The 22,863-nt window shown below is 37.9% G+C and overlaps 1 long non-coding RNA gene across 2 annotated transcripts in view; it reads right to left on the bottom strand.

The window, feature by feature from the left end:
* The window catches only part of LOC128651981 (uncharacterized), a 168,053-nt gene extending 149,969 nt beyond the window's left edge, over positions 1-18,084 (bottom strand). The window contains exons 1-2 of one of the 2 annotated variants that reach the window (XR_008401237.1): positions 18,024-18,084; positions 17,536-17,605 (exon numbers count right to left, since the gene is read on the bottom strand). This is a non-coding gene — a long non-coding RNA (uncharacterized LOC128651981). The remainder of the gene's footprint in view (positions 1-17,535; positions 17,606-18,023) is intronic. The other variant, XR_008401238.1, reaches the window with a different exon arrangement.
* Between the last annotated feature and the right edge of the window lie 4,779 nt (positions 18,085-22,863).

Raw genomic sequence — 22,863 nt, 5'->3', positions numbered from 1 at the left:
TCCGATGTCCTGATCCAAGCCCAAGTGGGGGGCTGAAGAGGTCCATGATCCGGCTGAAGTCTTCATCCAAGCGGGGCAGAAGAGGTCTTCCATCCGATTGAAGTCTTCATCCAAGCGGGACCTTCTATGGTCATCCGCGGAGCGGAGCGGAGTGGCAGGAACCTGAAGACCTCCGACGCGGAACATCCATCCTGGCCGACGACTGAACGATGAATGACGGTTCCTTTAAATGACGTCATCCAAGATGGCGTCCCTCGAATTCCGATTGGCTGATAGGATTCTATCAGCCAATCGGAATTAAGGTAGGAATATTCTGATTGGCTGATGGAATAAGCCAATCAGAATCAAGTTCAATCCGATTGGCTGATCCAATCAGCCAATCAGATTGAGCTCGCATTCTATTGGCTCTTCCGATCAGCCAATAGAATGCGAGCTCAATCTGATTGGCTGATTGGATCAGCCAATCGGATTGAACTTGATTCTGATTGGCTGATTCCATCAGCCAATCAGAATATTCCTACCTTAATTCCGATTGGCTGATAGAATCCTATCAGCCAATCGGAATTCGAGGGACGCCATCTTGGATGACGTCCCTTAAAGGAACCGTCATTCTTCAGTTGGACGTCGCCGGAAGAAGATGGGTCCGCGGTGGAGGTCTTCAGGATGGAGCCGGTCTCATCGGATGAAGATAGAAGATGCCGGTCTGGATCGCCTCTTCTTCCCGGATAGGATGAAGACTTTGGAGCCTCTTCTGGACCACTTCAGCCACCGGATGATGGATCGCCAGCCCCCGCTTGGGTTGGATGAAGATTTTGGAGCCAGGACGGATCGGTGATACCTGGTGAGGTGAAGACAAGGTAGGATGATCTTCAGGGGCTTAGTGTTAGGTTTATTTAAGGGGGGTTTGGGTTAGATTAGGGGTATGTGGGTGGTGGGTTGTAATGTTGGGGGGGGTATTGTATGTTTTTTTTACAGGCAAAAGAGCTGAACTTCTTGGGGCATGCCCCGCAAATCCCTGTTCAGGGCTGGTAAGGTAAAAGAGCTTTGAACTTTAGTAATTTAGAATAGGGTAGGGCATTTTTTATTTTGGGGGTCTTTGTTGTTTTATTAGGGGGCTTAGAGTAGGTGTAATTAGTTTAAAATTGTTGTAATATTTTTCTTATGTTTGTAAATATTTTTTTATTTTTTGTAACTTAGTTCTTTTTTATTTTTTGGACTTTAGTTAGTTTATTTCATTGTAGTTATTTGTAGGTATTGTATTTAATTAATGTATTAATAGTGTAGTGTTAGGTTTAATTGTAGGTAATTGTAGGTATTTTATTTAATTAATTTAATGATAGTATAGTGTTAGGTTTAATTGTAACTTAGGTTAGGATTTATTTTACAGGTAATTTTGTAATTAGTTTAACTAGGTAACTATTAAATAGTTCTTAACTATTTAATAGCTATTGTACCTGGTTAAAATAATTACAAAGTTGCCTGTAAAATAAATATTAATCCTAAAATAGCTATAATATAATTATAATTTATATTGTAGCTATATTAGGATTTATTTTACAGGTAAGTATTTAGCTTTAAATAGGAATAATTTATTTAATAAGAGATAATTAATTTCGTTAGATGTAAATTATATTTAACTTAGGGGGGTGTTAGTGTTAGGGTTAGACTTAGCTTTAGGGGTTAATACATTTATTAGAATAGCGGTGAGCTCCAGTCGGCAGATTAGGGGTTAATAATTGAAGTTAGGCGTCAGTGATGTTAGGGAGGGCAGATTAGGGGTTAATACTATTTATTATAGGGTTAGTGAGGCGGATTAGGGGTTAATAACTTTATTATAGTAGCGCTCAGGTCCGCTCGGCAGATTAGGGGTTAATAAGTGTAGGCAGGTGGAGGCGACGTTGTGGGGGGCAGATTAGGGGTTAATAAATATAATATAGGTGTCGGCAATGTTAGGGCAGCAGATTAGGGGTACATAGGGATAATGTAAGTATCGGCGGTTTACGGAGCGGCAGATTAGGGGTTAATAATAATATGCAGGGGTCAGCGATAGCGGGGGCAGCAGATTAGGGGTTAATAAGTGTAAGGTTAGGGGTGTTTAGACTCGGGGGAAAATGTTAGAGTGTTAGGTGCAGACGTAGGAAGTGTTTCCGTATAGCAAACAATGGGGCTGCGTTAGGAGCTGAACGCGCCTTTTTTGCAGGTGTTAGGTTTTTTTTCAGCTCAAACAGCCCCATTGTTTTCTATGGGGGAATCGTGCACGAGCACGTTTTTGAGGATGGCCGCTTGCGTAAGCAACTCTGGTATCGAGAGTTGAAGCTGCGTTAAAAATGCTCTACGCTCCTTTTTTGGAGCCTAACGCAGCCTTTATGTGGACTCTCAATACCAGAGTTATTTTTATGGTGCGGCCAGAAAAAAGCCGGCGTTAGCTACGCGGGTCCTTACCGACAAAACTCTAAATCTAGCCGTATATTACAAAAAATAAAAAAATATTACAAGAATTTGAATCACCTAATCTAAGCCCCCTAATAAAATAAAAAAGCCCCCCAAAATACTAAAATTCCCTACCCTATACTAAATTACAAAAGTAATCAGCTCTTTTACCAGCCCTTAAAAGGGCTTTTTGTGGGACATTGCCCCAAAGTAATCAGCTCTTTTACCTGTAAAATAAAATACAAGACCCCCCCAACATTACAACCCACCACCCACACACCCCTACTCTATAACCCACCAGATCCCCCCTTAAAAAAACCTAACACTACCCCATTGAAGATCACCCTACCTTGAGCCGTGTTCACCCAGCCGGGCACCGATGGACCAGAATAGGACATCCGGAGCGGCAGAATTCTTCATCCGATCAGGGCAGAAGAGGTCCTCCATCCAGCAGAAGTCTTCATCCAAGCGGCATCTTCTATCTTCATCCATCCAGCGCGGAGTGGGTCCACCTTCAAAACATCTGATGAGGAGCATCCTCTTCTTCCCGACGACTAACAACGAATGAAGGTTCATTTAAATGACGTCATCCAAGATGGCTTCCCTCAAATTCTGATTGGCTGATAGGATTCTATCAGCTAATCGGAATTAAGGTAGGAAAAATCCGATCGGCTGATGTTATCAGCCAATCGGATTGAAGTTCAATCCGAATGGCTGATTGGATCAGCCAATAGAATGCAAGGTCAATTCTATTGGCTGATCCAATCAACCAATCGGATTGAACTTCAATCCGATTGGCTGATTACATCATCCAATCGGATTTTTCCTACCTTAATTCCGATTGGCTGATAGAATCCTATCAGCCAATCAGAATTCGAGGGACGCCATCTTGGATGACGTCATTTAAAGGAACCTTCATTCGTCGTTAGTCCATCGGCCGAGGAGGATGTTCCGCGTCGGAGGTCTTGAAGATGGAGCCGCAGATGGATGAAGACTTCTGCCGGATGGAGGACCTCTTCTGCCCCGCTTGGATTAAGACTTCTGCCGGATGGAGGACCTCTTTTGCCCCGCTTGGATGAAGACTTCTGCCGGATGGAGGACCACATCACCCGGATTGGATGAAGAATTCGGCTCGGCTGGGTGAACACGGCTCAAGGTAGGGTGATCTTCAGGGGGTTAGTGTTAAGTTTTTTTAGGGGGGATCGGGTGGGTTTTTGAGTAGGGGTGTGTGGGTGGTGGGTTTTAATGTTGGGGGGGTCTTGTATTTTTTTTACAGGTAAAAGAGCTGATTACTTTGGGGCAATGCCCGGCAAAACACCTTTTTAAGGGCTGGTAAAAGAGCTGATTACTTTTGTAATTTAGTATAGTGTAAGGAATTTTATTATTTTGGGGGGCTTTTTATTTTATTAGGGGGCTTAGATTTGTAATTAGATTAAAATTCTTGTAATATTTTTTTATTTTTTTGTAATTTAGTGTTTGTCTTTTTTGGTAATATAGTTTAGTTTATTTAATTGTATTTTAGTTTAGATCATTGTAGGTAATTTATGTAATTAATTTATTGATAGTGTAGTGTTAGGTGTATTTGTAACTTAGGTTAGGATTTATTTTATAGGTAATTTTGTAATTATTTTAACTAGGTAGCTATTAAATAGTTATTAACTATTTAATAGCTATTGTACCTAGTTAAAATAAATACAAAGTTGCCTGTAAAATAAATATAAATCCTAAAATAGCTACAATGTAACTATTAGTTATATTGTAGCTATTTTATGGTTTATTTTATAGGTAAGTATTTATTTTTAAATAGGAATAATTTATTTAATTATAGTGAATTTATTTCATTTTATTTAAATTATATTTAATTTAGGGGGGTGTTAGGGTTAGACTTAGGTTTAGGGGTTAATAACTTTATTATAGTAGCAGCGACGTTGGGGGCGGCAGATTAGGGGTTAATAATTGTAGGTAGGTGGCGGTAATGTTAGGGAGGGCAGATTATGGGTTAATAAAATTTATTATAGTGTTTGCGAGGCGGGAGTGCGGTGGTTTAGGGGTTAATACATTTATTATAGTGGCAGCGATGTCCGGTCGGCAGATTAGGGGTAAATAAGTGTAGGTAGGTGACGGCGGTGTCCGGAGCGGCAGATTAGGGGTTAATAATGTAATGTAGGTGTCAGTGATAGCGGGGGCAGCAGATTAGGGGTTAATAAGTGTAAGGTTAGGGGTGTTTAGACTTGGGGTTCATGTTAGGGTGTAGACTTAGAAAGTGTTTCCCCATAGGAAACAATAGGGCTGCGTTAGGATCTGAACGCTGCTTTTTTGCAGGTGTAAGGTTTTTTTTCAGCCAGCTCAGCCCCATTGTATCCTCTGGGGAAATCGAGCACAAGCACGTTTTTCCAGCTTACCACTACCGTAAGCAGCGCTGGTATTGAGGGTAGAAGTGGAGCTAAATTTGGCTCAACGCACACTTTTCTGAGGCTTACGAAGCCATTCAGAAAACTCGTAATACCAGCGTTGCCTTAAGGGTGCGCTGGAAAAAAAAGGAGCGTTAGATCTGCAAGTTTTTACCAACAAAACTCAAAATCTAGGCGATAGTATTTGAATGTATGTGTTAAATAACTGAAATAAACAGCATCTGCTCTACAAAAACAATCAAAAATATGTATTGCCATTTATTTTATATTACATATCATGTCAAATAAACAGATTAACTAAAACATGGAAATATTATCAGATTTTAGCAAACATTCAACAATTATTAAAAAAATAGTTTTTTTCTCTCACTAGTTATACACTACATAAATACTATATAAGAAAACACTGTGCTCACTGGCACACACACATTTGCACACAGACACACTGCCCACTAACATGCACACATCATGCTCACTAATACACACACATATACACACATTTGCAAGCACACACATTGCCCACTGGCACACACATATACACATATCATGTGCACTGTCACACATACATTGAGGCCTATTTAACAAAGGTCTGTCGGACCTGATCCGACAGTGCGGATCAGGTCTAACAGACCTCGCTGAATGCGGAGAGCAATATGCTCTCCGTATTCAGCATTGCACAAGCAGCTCTTGTGAGCTGCTGGTGCAACGCCGCCCCCTGCAGATTTGCGGCCAATCGGCAGCCAGCAGGGGGGTGTCAATCAACCCGATCGTACTCGATCGGGTTGAATTGTGGCGATCTCTGTCCGCCTGTTTAGAGCAGGCGGACAGGGTTATGGAGCTCGCCAGAAACACGGGCCCGCAAGCTCCATTCAGAGCTTGATAAATGGGCCTCATTATGCGAACTGACACTCTCATATATACACATTTGCTCACACACATACACACATTTGAACACACACACACTGCCTACTGACACACATATATACACAGCATGCGCACTGACAAACACACATATACACACATCATGTGCACTGACACTGCATTCCCGAGCACGTCACCGCATTCCAATCTCCGCACATCTGTCAGATCAGCCAATTCATACCAAAAATTCACTCACTGTGAATCTCGATAACTGAACTGATCTGCTACTTTCATTGCATTCGTTGTTAACCAGACATATATACAATGCACTATAATTCCCCCCATCTGGGGGGGGTTCAAGGGGGCGCACCGCTGATCCTATGGAATCCACCTCAAGTGAATCTCAGGGAACCTTCGCCCCCCTTGACCACCCAGGCAGAGGCAAAAAAGATAGTGAAGATGGGGGGAACTACAGTGCAGCGTATATATGCCTGATTAACAATGCAGTGATGTGCGGTGATTGGATTGTGGTGATGCGATGGAGTGCAAGCACAGTGAGTAAATTTGTGGTCAGGCAGCTGATTCCACGTAAATGAAAGTGACGTGATTGGCTAATCTGATGCATTGGCTGATCTGGAAGAACACCGGCCAACCTGCCCCCCACAGCACATGCAATGTCAGTGCCGAGAGAGAGGAGGAGACAGCGGCTCCTGCTGTTAGGAGGGGGGAAAACCCTCCCTGCAAGACTCCAGCAATTGGGGAGGGACCAGGAAACATAATGTGTCACTCACTCTGCAGTCCATCCCTTACTTGCTGCTTGTAGACTTAAAGGAGGGAGAAAGGAGGAGTAACCAAGTAAGCTGAAACTCCTAATGAATAGGTCATCATTTCACCACCTGTTCCTCCCCCACCCCAGCCTACTGCCTAGTCTGTCCCTGCTCTAGAGTAAGTAGTGTGTTTCAACTTAACCTTAACATCACACAGCATCATCAAATAAAGAAAATTTATTTTCTTTTCTTCAAATGATGGCTTTGTCCCTAAATACCCATGCTCACTGGGCAGCTGCCCTGTCGGCCCACCCCTGGAAGCATCCCTGCTGAGTTGGAGGAGTCTCTATAACTTAGACTGACTTCCAGAAATTGGCAATGAAAGCAGGCAAGCAGCTTATGCACAGTGCTGGCTCCAGACTCTTCACCCAATACCTTCTATGGCGGGCATGCTCTAAGGACAGGACAATATTTTTTTTTACTTAGCTTGCAGATACTTAACTTCCTATGATACAACTGCCTCCACCATACTGTCATGTATGTTGTATGCAGCTGAGCTGCTGCCTGCATAGTTAGAGTAACTCCAGGGCCGGGTTAAATCTGATGGGCCCCCCTGAGTGGCAGACCATCTGCAACCTTTAGAACCCCAGTAGTTTCTCCACTGGTAAGCTGTATTATAACATAACTATTGCCTAAATGACATAAGATATTGGGGGTGATTTATCACGGCCCGAATAAGGCAATATACACCTGTTTCCGCGCAAAACCTTCAGGCTCACCGGAAACAGGAATTAAGAAGCAGCAGTCTTAAGACCGCTGCTCCTTAACTCGTCTGCCTGCTCTGAGGTGGTGTACAGCAATCAATCGGTTTGATTGATGCCCTCTGCTAGCGGCCGATTGGCCGCGAATGTTCAGGGGGCGGTATTGCACAAGCATTTCTAGTGAAATGCTTGTGCACTGATAGATGCTGACAGCGTATGCTGTCGGCATTTATCGTTGTGTGGCGGACATGATCACAACAGCAGATCATGTCCGTTCGCACTTTCATGCACTTTCATAAATCGGCCCCATTGTTGTTTACACTTGGTCCAATCCTCTCTCCAAGTTATCCCATTTTGCAGCTGTAAATATACAACTATTGCAAAATACAAACTATTTTGAAATCCAAACCTTTTCCTGTCCCAAGCAGTTGGGATAAAGGATTTTGTACCTGTAGTATTTTTAAATGTATTCAATCTCCGTAGTAAAATGTGTTATGTGAAGTTCACCAGATATTTTGTCTGGATTAAACAATGTTATAAGTTTCATTTATGACAATTTTATATCTTCTAAACTATAAAACAGTTAATGTAAATGTATTGCTCAAATGTTTTATACTTACAGAGATACTAGTGATTAGTAAATCCCCTTGATATGTAGAGGATTCATGCTTACTCAGCAGTATTTTATAATAACACAGAGTGGTTACTAATAATTTACAGAGCTATGCTATTCTGACAACACGGTTTTCTTTTCTGCAACAAAAGTAGAAAATTCTGAAGTTCCCAAAATGTAATTGATAAGTCAGAGAGGAACATTAATCTGGTTCCTCATCAGTATAATGGTTTTAAATATTGTCTTACAATATATTTTCAATTTTCCCAAGTATGATACATATGAATAGATTTGGTATAATTTAAGTTATTGTCTTCATACCTTTAATAGTAAATGATGTTAAAAAAATATTTTTCGCAAACTAAAGAGTGAAGAAAAACAAGCCACTGTAAAGTTCACTAAAGGTGTATGTTCAACAAAGTAAACTTAGACAAGATGGATCGTGCTCTGCAATGAAAGCCTATTAAGCACAAATAAGTTAAACAGAGCTTGAGGGTATGCTTGATAAGGGCAGTCTGTACTTCTTTGGCAGCTTAAAATTTCTAGAAAATGCAATGCAGCAGCTTGAACTTTGTCACATACTTTTATAAAACATTACAGATTGATGTAAGGACACCAGCAATAGAAAACTTTGAACGCAAAGTTCTACACAGTGCTCAGAACTAAAGTAACTAAAGTTTTGAGGATGCACATTATCTTTACAGTCAATTATTTCATAGCACATTCTAGCCTATGTCATTTGGTAAATTACCGATTTAATACACACACACACATACATACATAAAAAACACGTACACCTTATTTAAAATTTTTGCAGATTTTTTAAAATTAAAAACAGAAATAACAATAACGTAAATGTCAGACATTTTTATTTCTATAAAGTGATCGTTCAACAAAATAAATCCAGTTAAAAAAAAAATAGTTCATTATTAGGAACATTTTAATAAAAAAAACTACAATACTCAGATTGCATCGGTATTCATAATAGGGGCTCTATCTGTCTTTACAGTTAACTTATCACATTCTAAATTATGCCTGTAGGTAAATAGCATACATCTCCCATACTAGGAGAGCTATGGGAGGAGATTAAATAATCAAAGGATGCTGTTTCTCCACTCGTAGTTTCCAGCGATCTGGAAACTGAAGTTAAGAAGCAGTGGTCGTAAGACCTTTGCTCATTAACTTGTCCACCACCTTTTAGGTGGGGGATTGCAATCATCTCGATCAGATAAGATCAGGATGATTGACACCCCTGCTAGCAGCCGATTGGCAGTGAATGTGCAGGGGGCAGCATTGCACAAGCATTTCTTGTGAAATGCTTGTGCAATGTTAAATGCCGACAGCATATGCTGTCGGCATTTAGCGATGTCAGGCGGACATGATTCTCTACAGCGAATTATGTCCACCCAGCGTTTAGTAAATTGACCCCATGGTCTGCAAATTGTTGCCAAATAAACTGCAAGAGCTAATTGTTGAAAAGTACCAATCAGGGAAGGGATACAAAAAATATTGAAAGCACTGGACCATGGAGCACTGTCAAAATCATCATCAATACGTGGAGAAAATGTGGCACCACAGAGACATTGCAAAGATCAGGACAACTCTGCACAGTTGATGAGAGGAAGAGGACAACACTTTTCAGAGAGGCTTAAAAGAGACCAACAGAAACAATGAAGAAGCTACAGGAATTTCAGGCAGGTACCGGTCACTCCTTGCATGTGGCCACCATCTCTCGTATTCTGCACATGTTTGGGTTATGGGGTAGGTTGGCAAGACAAAAAACCTTTATTAAAAAAGGAACATTCAAGCCCTTCTAAATTATGTAAAAAATTAATTCAGTCACCACAAACCATGTGAGAAAATGTGCTATCATCTGACGAGACAATAGTTAACTTTTCTGCCTAAATTTTAAAATATATCACCTAGATTACGAGTTTTGCGTTAACAGGGGTGCGGTGCTAACGAGCAGTTTATTCTCACTGCTCACCTACAGACAAGTTTTTTAAACTAATTAAACCTAATCTAATCCCACTAATAAAATAAAAAGCCCCCCAAAATAATAAAAAGCCCTTCCCTATACTAAATTACAAATAGCCTTTAAAAGGGCCTTTTGCGGGACATTGCCCCAAAGTAATCAGCTCTTTTACCTGCAAAAAAAGTACAATACCCCCCCAACATTAAAACCCACCACCCACACACCCAACCCTACTCTAAAATCCACCCAATACCTTCTTAATAAAACCTAACACTAACCCCTTGAAGATCACCCTATCTTGAGAAGTCTTCACCCAACCGGGCCGAAGTCCTCAACGAAGCCGGGCGAAGTGGTCTTCCAGACGGGCAGAAGTCTTCATCCAAGCAGGGAAGAAGAGGTTCTCCAGACGGGAAGAAGTCTTCATCTAGGCTGCATCTTCTATCTTCATCCATCCGGCATGGAGCAGCTCCATCTTCAAGATATCCGACGAGGCGCATCCTCTTCAAATAACGTCCAACTGAAGAATGAAGGTTCCTTTAAATGACATCATCCAAGATGGTGTCCCTTCAATTCCGATTGGCTGATAGAATTCTATCAGCCAATCGGAATTAAGGTAGTAAAAATCCTATTGGCTGATGCAATCAGCCAATAGGATTGAGCTTGCATTCTATTGGCTGATCCAATCAGCCAATAGAATGCAAGCTCCATCCTATTGGCTGATTGGATCAGCCAATAGGATTGAACTTCAATCCTATTGGCTGATTGCATCAGCCAATAGGATTTTTTCTACCTTAATTCCGATTGGCTGATAGAATTCTATCAGCCAATCAGAATTGACTGGACGCCATCTTGGATGACGTCATTTAAAGTCTTACAAAGTCTTTAAAGTCTTACAATAATGGTTTCTTAAACGGAAAAAAAAAGAGGCCCTTTTATGGGCTATTTGTAATTTAGTGTAGGGTAGGGCTTTTTTATTTTTGGGGGGATTTTTTATTTTGTTAGGGGGATTAGAGTAGGTGTAATTAGTTTAAAAATCTTGTAATTATTTTATTATTTTCTGTAATTTAGTGGGGGGTTTTCGTACTTTAGATAATTTTTTTAAATTGTAATTAATTATATTTAGTTTGGGTAATTAATTTAATTATAGTGTAGTGTTAGGTGTAATTGTAACTTAGGTTAGGTTTTATTTTACACGTATATTTGTCTTTATTTTAACTAGGTAGTTATTAAATAGTTAATAACTATTTAATAACTATTGTACCTAGTTAAAATAAATACAAAGTTGAATGTAAAATAAAAATAAACCCTAAGCTAGCTACAATGTAACTATTAGTTATATTGTAGCTATCTTAGGGTTTATTTTATAGGTAAATATTTAGTTTTAAATAGGAATAATTTAGTAGATATGTGCATGATCGAAAAATTTGTTTCGGTTCGGTTCGGATTGATTCAGATTTTTTTGAATTTCGGTTCGGATCGATTCGAATTCAGCAAAATTTGAATGAATTTGTTTCGGATTTATTCAGATTCGAATAAATTCGGCTGAATTTGTTTCGATTCGGTTCGGTTCCGAAATTCAGAATTTCGGTATGTGTTAGGTTGGATATGCTGTGACTAGTATTATTAGACTAGTATTATGTACTGTATATTAGGTGTAACCCATAGCGATTGACCTCGCATTCTATTGGCTGATCGGAACAGCCAATAGCATGCAAGATCAATCTGATTGGCTGATAGGATCAGCCAATCAGATTGAATTTCAATCTGATTGGTTTATTGAATCAGCCAATCAGATTTTTCCTACCTTAATTCCGATTGGCTGATAGAATCCTATTAGCCAATCGGAATTCAAGGGACGCCATCTTGGATGACGTCACTTAAAGGTACCGTCATTTAGTCGTCAGATCACGAAAGAAGAGGATGCTCCACGTCGGATGTCTTCAGGATGCTGCCGCTCCGCTCCGGATGGATGAAGATAGAAGATGCCGCCTGGATGAAGACTTCTGATGGATGGAAGACCTCTTCTTGCCCCCCTTGGATGAAGACTTCTGCCGGTCTGGATATCCTCTTCTGCCCCATTGGATGAAGACTTCGGCCCGGCTGGGTGAACACAACTCAAGGTAGGGAGATCTTCAGGGGGGTAGTGTTAGGTTTATTTAAGGGGGGTTCGGGTGGGTTAGAGTAGGGGTATGTGGGTGGTGGGTTGTAATGTTGGGGGAGTGGGTTGTATTTTTTTTCACAGGCAAAAGAGCTGATTACTTTGGGGCATGCCCCGCAAAAAGACCTTTTAAGGGCTGGTAAAAGAGCTGATACTTTGTAATGTAGAATAGGGTAGGGACTTTTATTATTTTGGGCTTTTTTTATTTTATTAGGGGGCTTAAATTAGGTGTAATTAGTTTAAAATTCTTGTAATTTTTTTATTTTTTGTAATTTAGTGCTTGTTTTTTTGTACTTTAGTTTAGTTTATTTAATTGTATTTAATTGTAGGTACTTGTAGTTAATTTATTTAATTTATTTAATGATAGTGTAGTGTTAAGTTTAATTGTAACTTAGGTTAGGATTTATTTTACAGGTCATTTTGTAATTATTTTAACTAGGTAGCTATTAAATAGTTATTAACTATTTAATAGCTATTGTACCTAGTTAAAATAAATACAAAGTTGCCTGTAAAATAAATATAAATCCTAAAATAGCTACAATGTAACTATTAGTTATATTGTAGCTATATTAGGGTTTATTTTACAGGTAAGTATTTAGTTTTAAATAGGATTAATTTATTTAATTAATTTAATGATAGTGTAGTGTTAGGTGTAATTGTAACTTAGGTTAGGATTTATTTTACAGGTAAATTTGTATTTATTTTAGCTAGGTAGTTATTAAATAGTTAATAACTATTTAATAACTATTGTACCTAGTTAAAATAAATACAAAGTTGCCTGTAAAATAAATATAAATCCTAAAATAGCTACAGTGTAACTATTAGTTATATTGTAGCTATATTAGGGTTTATTTTACAGGTAAGTATTTAGTTTTAATTAGGATTAATTTATTTAATTATAGTAAATGTATTTTGTTTTATTTAAATTATATTTAACTTAGGGGGTGTTAGGGTTAGACTTAGGTTTAAGGTTTAATAACTTTATTCTAGTAGCGGCGACGTTGGGGGCGGGAAATTAGGGGTTAATAATTGTAGGTAGGTGTCGGCGATGTTAGGGAGGGCAGATTAGGGGTTAATACAATTTATTATAGTGTTTGCGAGGCGGGAGTGTGGCAGTTTAGGGGTTAATACATTTATTATAGTGGCAGCGATGTCTGGTCGGCAGATTAGGGGTTAATACTTGTAGTTAGGTTGCGGCGACGTTGGGGGGCAGATTAGGGGTTAATAAATATAATATAGGTGTCGGCAATGTTAGGGACAGCAGATTAGGGGTTCATAGGTATAATGTAGGTGGCAGCGGTGTCCGGTCGGCAGATTAGGGGTTAATGCTTGTAGTTAGGTTGCAGAGATGTTGGGGGGGCAGATTAGGGGTTAATAAAATTTATTATAGTGTTTGCGAGGCGGGAGTGTGGCGGTTTAGGGGTTAATACATTTATTATAGTGGCGACGAGGTCCGGTCGGCAGATTAGGGGTTAATACTTGTAGTTAGGTTGCGGCGACATGGGGGGGGCAGATTAGGGATTAATAAATATTATGTAGGTGTCGGGAATGTTGGGGGCAGCAGATTAGGGGTTCATAGGGATAATGTAGGTGGCGGCGGTGTCCGGAGCGGCAGATTAGGGGTTAATAGTATAATGCAGGTGTCAGCAATAGCGGGGGCGGCAGATTAGGGTTTAATAAATGTTAGATTAGGGGTTTTTAGACTCGGGGTTCATGTTAGGGTGTTAGGTGTAGACTTAGTGTTTCCCCATTGGAAACAATGGGGCTGCGTTAAGAGCTGAACGCTGCTTTTTTGCAGGTGTTAGGGTTTTTTTCAGCCGAAACTGCCCAATTGTTTCCTATGGGGGAATGCCGAATTTAAAGAGCTAATTCGGATTTAATCAGTAGATTCGGCAGCTAATTGGGATTCATTCGGTAGATTCGGCAGTATTTTAATTCGGAAATTCGAATCGATCCAAATCTCCGAATTTTCCGAATTTCCGAATCAATCAGAAATGAATCGCACATGTCTATAATTTAGTGAATTGTAGTAATTTTATTTAGATTTATTTACATTATATTTAAGTTAGGGGGGGTTAGGGTTAGACTTAGGTTTAGGGGTTAATAACTTTATTATAGTGGCGGCGACGTTGGGACGGCAGATTAGGGGTTAATCAATGTAGGTAGGTGTCGGCGATGTTAGGGCCGGCAGATTAGGGGTTAATAATATTTAAATAGTGTTTGCGACGCTGGAGTGCGGCGGTTTAGGGGTTAATATATTTATTATAGTGGCGGCAATGTCCGGTTCGGCAGATTAGGTGTTAAAAATTGTATTTTAGTGTTTGCGATGTGGGGGGCCTCGGTTTAGGGGTTAATAGGTAGTTTATGGGTGTTAGTGTACTTTTTAGCACTTTACTTAAGAGTTTTATGCTACAGTGTTGTAGTGTAAAACTCTTATCTACTGACTTTAAAATGCGGTACCAGGCTTGACAGGAGAGGATCTACCGCTCACTTTTTGGCAGACTCGTAATACCGGCGCTATGTAAGTCGCATTGAAAATATAGGATACGCAATTGATGTAAGTGGATTTGTGGTATTTCCGAGTCTGGCCAAAAAAGTGAGTGGTACACCTGTACCTGCAAGACTCGTAATACCAGCGGGCATTAAAAACGCAAGACTCGTAATCTAGCCAATTGAGTGTCATGTCCCTTTAAGAAGCGTCCCAATTTACTTCCATTATCAAATTGTTTTTTTATATGTTCACTTTGTCAGGAACCAACTCCTACTGAGCATTTACAAAAGGTCACAGTGTATACATATATGAGTCTTTGATTGGCTGATGTCTTTCATATGATAGATGTGGAGGCAACAAATAAATGGAAATTTTTAAATATGTCAGATTCTACTACTTTTTTTAAATTCAGATGACGTTCATTTGAATTTGTCAAACATTTATTGATTACACAATTATACTGTATTTGGTGCTTTCGGTGTAAGTTGCAAATGACCATTATATAAATTGTGTACTATTTTACATTGTATTTTTACATAACTTCTATTTTTTCCAAGTGGTAAATAACATTTCATTCTTAACTCTGTCCAATTAAAACATTTGATCATTTTTTCTATCTTCTTTATTAAAGGGACAGTCTAAGCCAAAATAAACTTTCATGATTCAGATAGAGCATGTAATTTTAAACAATTTTCCAATTTACTTTTATCACCCATTTTGCTTTGTTCTCTTGGTATTCTTAGTTGAAAGCTTAACCTAGGAGGTTCATATGCTAATTTCTTAGACCTTGAAGCCCACCTCTTTCAGAATGCATTTTAACATTTTTTCACCACTAGAAGGTGTTAGTTCACATATTATCACAAGTTATCTGGGAGCAGGTACTGATTGGCTAGACTGCAAGTCTGTCAAAAGAACTGAAAAAAGGGGCAGTTTGCAGAGGCTTAGATACAAGATAATCACAGAGGTTAAAAGTATATTATTATAACTGTGTTAGTTATGCAAAACTGGGAATTATCTATCTTTTAAAACAATAAAAATTCTGGTGTAGACTGTCCCTTTAATACTGTAACACAAGATGCTAAATATGCAACTTTTTAAATCATGATTTATGCTCTTAATATAGCTTTATTAACCAAAAACAAATAAATAAATAAATAAATAAATAAATAAATAAATAAATAAATAAATAATAAAAACTATTATCTATGTACTCATTGGTCCATGCACTGAACAAGCTAAATTTTATGAAAACCATTTTAAAGGAAATTGACAATAAAGTACACTGGACATAAATCATTGGATTATTGCCCAGAGCACACAATCTGAAACATCAATGCTTCATTTTGAATCAGCACAAGGTGCTTACATCTGCCTTATTTACACCCTGTGGGTTTGCATTTTAGTCGTTTCACTGACTGTGCCTTTCCGCCCCGAATTTTGAGCACAAAAGAAAAGTAACATTGTGAGCGAATAAATTGTTTTATTAGGTTTATTTTTGTTATCCGTTTTGAGTTAAATTCTTTCCCTGAAATAATAATGTGCATAACATTTTATTAATTAAGAATTTATTTAGACCAAAAAAAATAAATAAAAATAAACTGAATTGCAAAGTATTTATGGAATCCTTATTCATGTATTTAAAAAGGGTAAGAATATTGTTTCCTTCAGGTTTAATGGAAATGTATTGAGCAGAAATTATTTAAAATTAAAATATGGATTAGTCTTGTCAAATTTCTCATTAAATTAGTTTATGTTTCAAATGTTCCCATCCTGTATTCTTAAAGGGGCAGTAAAATAAGGTGTTATGTTTTTCTTTTAGTATGCATCTGCATTGCCAAATATCTGCCAGCAAAAGATTTATTTAAAGGGACATAAAATGTTAATACTCTTCTGAGGCTATATACCACCAGTTTACTATCATGTAGCAGCTCTGAATAAGCAGTTTTTTTTAAAAAAAAAAAGTCTGTTTTAGCTTATTTATCAATGCCAGAATTGGCAGTGTGTTTATGCACTCAGTGTTGATCTCGGAGCTCATCTGGTTGCTTATTCGGTGCCAGCTAAAGCAGGCAAAATAAATAATGAATGAAGAGTGCAGTTCTGTTTTATTTTGTTAAATAAAATATTTTATATGGGATTCAATCTTGATTTGTAACAGATGGATTTATATTGCATTAACTCCTCAGATACATAGCGTTATGCAGACAAAATAGCCCTGTTCTAATTCTGCACCTTTTTTTTAACTCTTGGAAACCTTTTAACATAACTTTTTTCTATTAGATTAAATAGCTTAAATTACATATATACACCTCTACTGTACGTCTAAAGGGCCAAAACTTAGGGCCCAATTCTCTTAAGCTCTCTGGTCTGGCGGGATTCTGAAAAATGCCTTTAAAATAAGAGGAATATTCAGTTTGAGTATAAACAACTCTGTTGAGTGTTGTTGGGGTTTTGAGAGTGATATTGATTAATTTTGCATTTATTTTCTCTGTTTAAATATGTATTGGACTTTCTAATAAAAATCCATGTTGTACCTCTGTTTTTACAAAGCAACTATAACCCTCAGGCCGAGGCATAATATTTGAAATGCTAAAATATGCAGCACTTACATTTTTAAATACATATTCTTAATTAGACTTTCATACACAACATACAAACTGGAAAGAAGTTCTAATTACATTGACTACAATAAAGTACTTAATAAAGTACTTAAAGGGACAGTGTACTGTGATTATTAAATTGTTTACAAATAGCTCCTTTACATTAATTGTGTAACTTGAAATTGCTGTTTTTGCCTGTTGAATCCCAACCTATACTGAACATTTCATTACATAAGTCCTGGTTATAGAAAAGCTATAGAAAGTGCTTAACAAAGCACACTCCCAATGGGGTATGTGAAAGAGATACTAAAATGTTGTTTTTCAATTGTTTTCTATGGGTATACATAGTGAAAGATAAGATAAAGATGACTTTGTGTATGTGTATATATATATATATACAGTATATGTATATATATATATATATATATATATATATATATATATATATATATGTAAAGATAAGATACTTACGTTGGTTTTCCCTGCAAGCGTAGACCATTTGATTGGGTTGGGATTTAAACTAAGCAGAAACAGATATTTCCTATGCAAAAATAAACATAAAGAAGCAATTCACCATATGTTTTAAACTCTGAAGCTGTTATAACAAGTCATTGGAACAACATAAAGGGGAAATCAATGTTACAGTACACTGTCCTTTTAATGAAAACAGTCTTTAATTGTGATTGTACTATCCTCATTAACTGATAACTAGACAGCTAGTTAACAAACCAGACAGAAATAGCTTAGTGTTTATTCCAAACTGATTTTACTTCTGAATAGTTATTTTGTAAAACTGCAATACAATAAGAAAAGTTGAAATTACAATATGTAGCTACACGTGGTGCTTGCAATACATACAATAATGCATGTTTCTAACAGAAAAAGCTTACATTTAATCCTTACAGCAAATAGCAATGCAATTCAAATGTACAATGAACTCTTAGCAAACAATAACTTACAGGCATATGTATGTTTAGAGGCAAATATTAAGAGCGTATTTCCATGCTTCTTGAAGCTAAGATGGCTGCTGAGAAACTGAAAGTAAACTTTTTATTAACAAACTTTATTAACGCTTCCTGTTTTATTCTTGAGAGGAACCAAGCTGTAATTGCAACATGACACCACCAGATGTCATCAACATGAACATAATAAGCATATAATAGACAGAACACTCCCCGCCTGGTATAAAAATATACCACTATTACATGATCTATAAATTATTATTAAATTCAACCAGATAACTTTTTACTTTGAAAAAGAACAATTAAATCTGACACAGGTCTGAGGTATACTTAAGCAGTCCCCTTATTTAATGATTTTGACCTCTACTTTGCAAATTTTACCATCACCACTAGGAATGGTTTTTACCAATGAATGGCAATGGCCATTCATTGCGCTTTACTTGAGAGTCTTTCAACAATACAAGATCTCCTTCTTGAACATTTGGTTTCTCCTCATTCCATTTTCTTCTTGTTTGGAGTGATGACAGGTACTCTTGCCTCCAATGTTTCCAAAAGGTTTCAGCAAGATTTTGTACTTGCTTCCACTGGCACTTGTAAAGTTCCTTCAAGGTAAACTCACCAGGTGGAGCTGATGTTGCACAAGCCTTTTGAGTCAAGAGCATTGCTGGTGTAAGAATTTCAGGTCTCTCGGGGTCTGTTGAAATAGAAACCAATGGTCTAGAGTTCATTATAGCTGTAACTTCAGCCATCAATGTAGTAAGCACTTCATGGGACAGTCAAGTGTTTTTGCTTTGCATCAAAATTGAGTCTAGAATACGTCTAGCCACACCAATCATTCTCTCCCACACTCCTCCCATATGAGATGAGTGGGGGGCATTGAAAGTCCAGGTGCATCCCTGATCCAGTAGATAGTTTTGAATCTCAGGATCATCTGAGTTAATTTGTAGTTCCTTACAGGCTCCTACAAAGTTTGTCCCTTTGTCAGATCGGAATTGCTTAACTGGTCCACGAAGGGAGAGAAATCTTCTCAGAGCATTAATGAAGCTTGAAGATGACATAGATTCAATCAGCTCCAAATGAACTGCTCTAGTGCTTAAACAAGTGAACATCACAGCCCATCTCTTACTCTCTGCAGAGTGTCCTCTAGTATAGCGAGATACTACATTCCAAGGACCAAAAACATCAAGCCCTACATGCGAAAATGGAGGAGCTACAGTAAGCCTGTCTGTCGGGAGATCTGACATTTTCTGTTCCTGCAGCCTTCCTCTCAGCTTCTTACAGGTGACACACTTGTGAACAACACTGGAAATGAGTTTTTAGCTCTGTCATCTGCAGGAAATGCTTCCATTACTGGACTTTTGTTGGATGCCACTTTGTGTAACTTGAGATTTGATCCTGCGAGCATGTCCTTAGCTCTCTGCAGGAGACTGACTGCTTCAGCTTCAGTAGACACAGATGCGAGTCCATCATCTACATAGAATTTCCTCAAGATAAGCTGTTCTACATCTTCGCCATACTCACTTTTTCCTTGCTTTGCTATTTGTCTTAGACCATAAATGGACAAGTAGTAAGAAGTGAATACAGCGCCAACAAGAGGCCAAGGGATAAATATACTCACAGAGAGATAAAAGAAGATTATTTAATGAACCATGTTAAAAAGCATCAGTAATAAAAGACTATATATAAAAAATGTAAAAAGCACATATAAATAAAATTACAAATACAGGAATATCTTACAGAAGCGGCTCAAAGGGCCAAAGCTGATAATTACAATAAAAACAGAGGTAATAACAGGTGATCAGTGTGAGTGGTACACCAGAATAAGAGTGTATACTGATAAAACAGAATTAGCCTAAGTACAACAGTAGCAAGTGCATCAAGCAAAAAACTAATAAACAATAATACAAACAATAGTGTTCAAAATTAGTGTTACAAAAATAGTGTTCCAAAAAATAGAAAAATGCACTGCAGTGCAAAAAAAGGGGGTAGCAAAATAATTGTATAGATACAATCAAATAGTGAGTGAGTGCAAATGGATATAAAAATGCTAGCTACTTAATCCAGTGAGGTTAAGATATAATTGAATAAAATACACAATATGCAATAACATAAAAAATAAAAAATAATAAAATATAAAATATAATCCAAAAAAGTGTTCAAAAAGTTGATCAACAAATGAAAGGCCCTTTTTTGAGGGCAGAAACGCGTTGACATATTGGTAAGCATTACTTTAATCTTTACTTCATTCTCATATTGGATACACTATGTTGTGAATTTCTTTTTTTTACAGGGACACTTTTTAGGATACCATAGGAGCAGCTGACAGGTGCTAGGATCCATTCAGCTACTTCAGCAACCACACTCAGGAATTTGGATCTGTTAAAGTAACTAACATTGGAAGGAATCAATTTCCTCACTTTCACCTTGCTTTTCATCACCCATTTTTTCCATTTTTTAGTTTTGATTGACTTATTTTTGTTCTTCACTAACATTTGTTGATCAACTTTTTGAACACTTTTTTGGATTATATTTTATATTTTATTATTTTTTATTTTTTATGTTATTGCATATTGTGTATTTTATTCAATTATATCTTAACCTCACTGGATTAAGTAGCTAGCATTTTTATATCCATTTGCACTCACTCACTATTTGATTGTATCTATACAATTATTTTGCTACCCCCTTTTTTTGCACTGCAGTGCATTTTTCTATTTTTTGGAACACTATTTTTGTAACACTAATTTTGAACACTATTGTTTGTATTATTGTTTATTAGTTTTTTGCTTGATGCACTTGCTACAGTTGTACTTAGGCTAATTCTGTTTTATCAGTATACACTCTTATTCTGGTGTACCACTCACACTGATCACCTGTTATTACCTCTGTTTTTATTGTAATTATCAGCTTTGGCCCTTTGAGCCGCTTCTGTAAGATATTCCTGTATTTGTAATTTTATTTATATGTGCTTTTTACATTTTTTATATATAGTCTTTTATTACTGATGCTTTTTAACATGGTTCATTAAATAATCTTCTTTTATCTCTCTGTGAGTATATTTATCCCTTGGCCTCTTGTTGGCGCTGTATTCACTTCTTACTACTTGTGCATATTTTTTGGAGGTTGGTTAGGATCTCTGTTTGGATACAGCTTGGGGATTACCTTAGCGCTTGTACACACACCCTTTTTCACTATTAGACCATAAATGGCTATGGCTGGGGAAGGGCTGTTCCCAAAGACATGTACCTTTATCCTGAACTCTGTAATTTCTTTGTTAAGGTCATTGTCACAAAACCAAAGAAATCTCAAATAGTTACGGTGATCTTCTCTAAGCATGAAACAGTAAAACATTTGTTGTATATCAGTGATAATTGCAACTTGCTCTTTGCAGAAACGTAAAAGGACACCTAGTAGTGTATTATTTAAATCAGGCCCACTGAGGAGTGTGTCATTCAGTGAGATGCCTTCAAACTGAGCACTTGAGTCAAAAACTACTCTGATCTGTCCTGGCTTCTGAGGGTGATAGACACCAAAGATTGGTAGGTACCAACACTCCTCACCTGGTTCCAATGGTGGGGCAGGTTCTGCTTGGTCATGGTCAAAGATCTTTTGCATAAAGTTAACAAAATGTTCCTTCATTTCAGGTTTTTTCACAAAGGAACGATGTAGAGCAAGGAGTCTTTTCTGGGCTTGCTCTATGTTGTTTGGTAGTCTAAGCCGAGGTAAGCGAAATGGTAGGGGTGCTATCCAGTAATTTGCTTCATCAATAAACATCTCTTTTTCAACTACATCAAGGAACATACCATCTTGAATAGACATAGCAGGTTTGTCATCATTTGGAGTAGTAACAAACACATTAACATCTAAACTGCCCACATTGTGAGTTGCAGTTCCTAAATAACACAATGAGGGGGTGTATGACTGTTGTTTACAAGCATTAAAAGTCTCTTTTACCTGTATATAGCTAGTGCATGGGCTGAACAGAGACGTGCGCCCAATAGGCAGCACATTTGTCTTGAAAGAGTTCACATCTGCTGGTCTATGAGCTCCTCCTAAGCATACTTCCCCAACTATGACCCAACCTAAGTCTAAATGTTGTGCATAAGGACTGTTGTGAGGCCCATTAATCTGCTCACGTACTTTGTGCACCTTCAGAATGTCTCTTCCTAACAAGAGAAGTATTTGTGCATTAGGGTCAAGTGCTGGGATCTTGTCTGTTAAGGATTTCAGATGAGGGGAATGCTGTGTAATCTCAGGTGTTGGAATTTCTGACCAGTCATCAGGTATCATGTCACATTCGATGAGTGTGGGGAGTTTTATGTGTGTTTTCCCATCAATAGACTGAACAGTGAAGTTGGATACCCTACACCCTGTTTTCTCTGTAATGCCTGAGCATGTTCTTAGAGTATAGGAAAATGTTTCACCACTAATGTTAAACACATCAAAAAACTCTGATTTGGCTAAAGAACGGTTACTTTGATCATCTAACACTGCATACATTTTTACAGAACAGTCAGGTTTGTTAGAGGGATATACAGTCACTAAACAAATCTTGGAACATGATCTGGGCCTTGTCCCTTTCCCGTATACCTCTGTACACTTGGATACAATAGTGGGTGGAGTAGCTTCCTCTTGCTCCCTGCCTTGCTCTCCCTTTGGTAAAGGAGTCTCTACTGCCCAGAGAGCTGGACCTGGATGCAAAGCTGAAGTATGCTGGTCACTGTTGCATTCTCTGCATCTTATGTTATTTTTGCAGTCTTTGGCAATGTGTCTGGTGGATGCACAACATCTAAAGCAGATAGAATTCTCCTTCAGGTAAGCTTTACGTTCATCAATG

The sequence above is a fragment of the Bombina bombina genome, chromosome 3, assembly GCF_027579735.1.
Source record: "Bombina bombina isolate aBomBom1 chromosome 3, aBomBom1.pri, whole genome shotgun sequence".
In the NCBI taxonomy this organism is placed as follows: Eukaryota; Metazoa; Chordata; class Amphibia; order Anura; family Bombinatoridae; genus Bombina; species Bombina bombina.
Note: the sequence above shows the minus strand (reverse complement) of the source record. Positions and strands in the feature narration are given on the sequence as shown.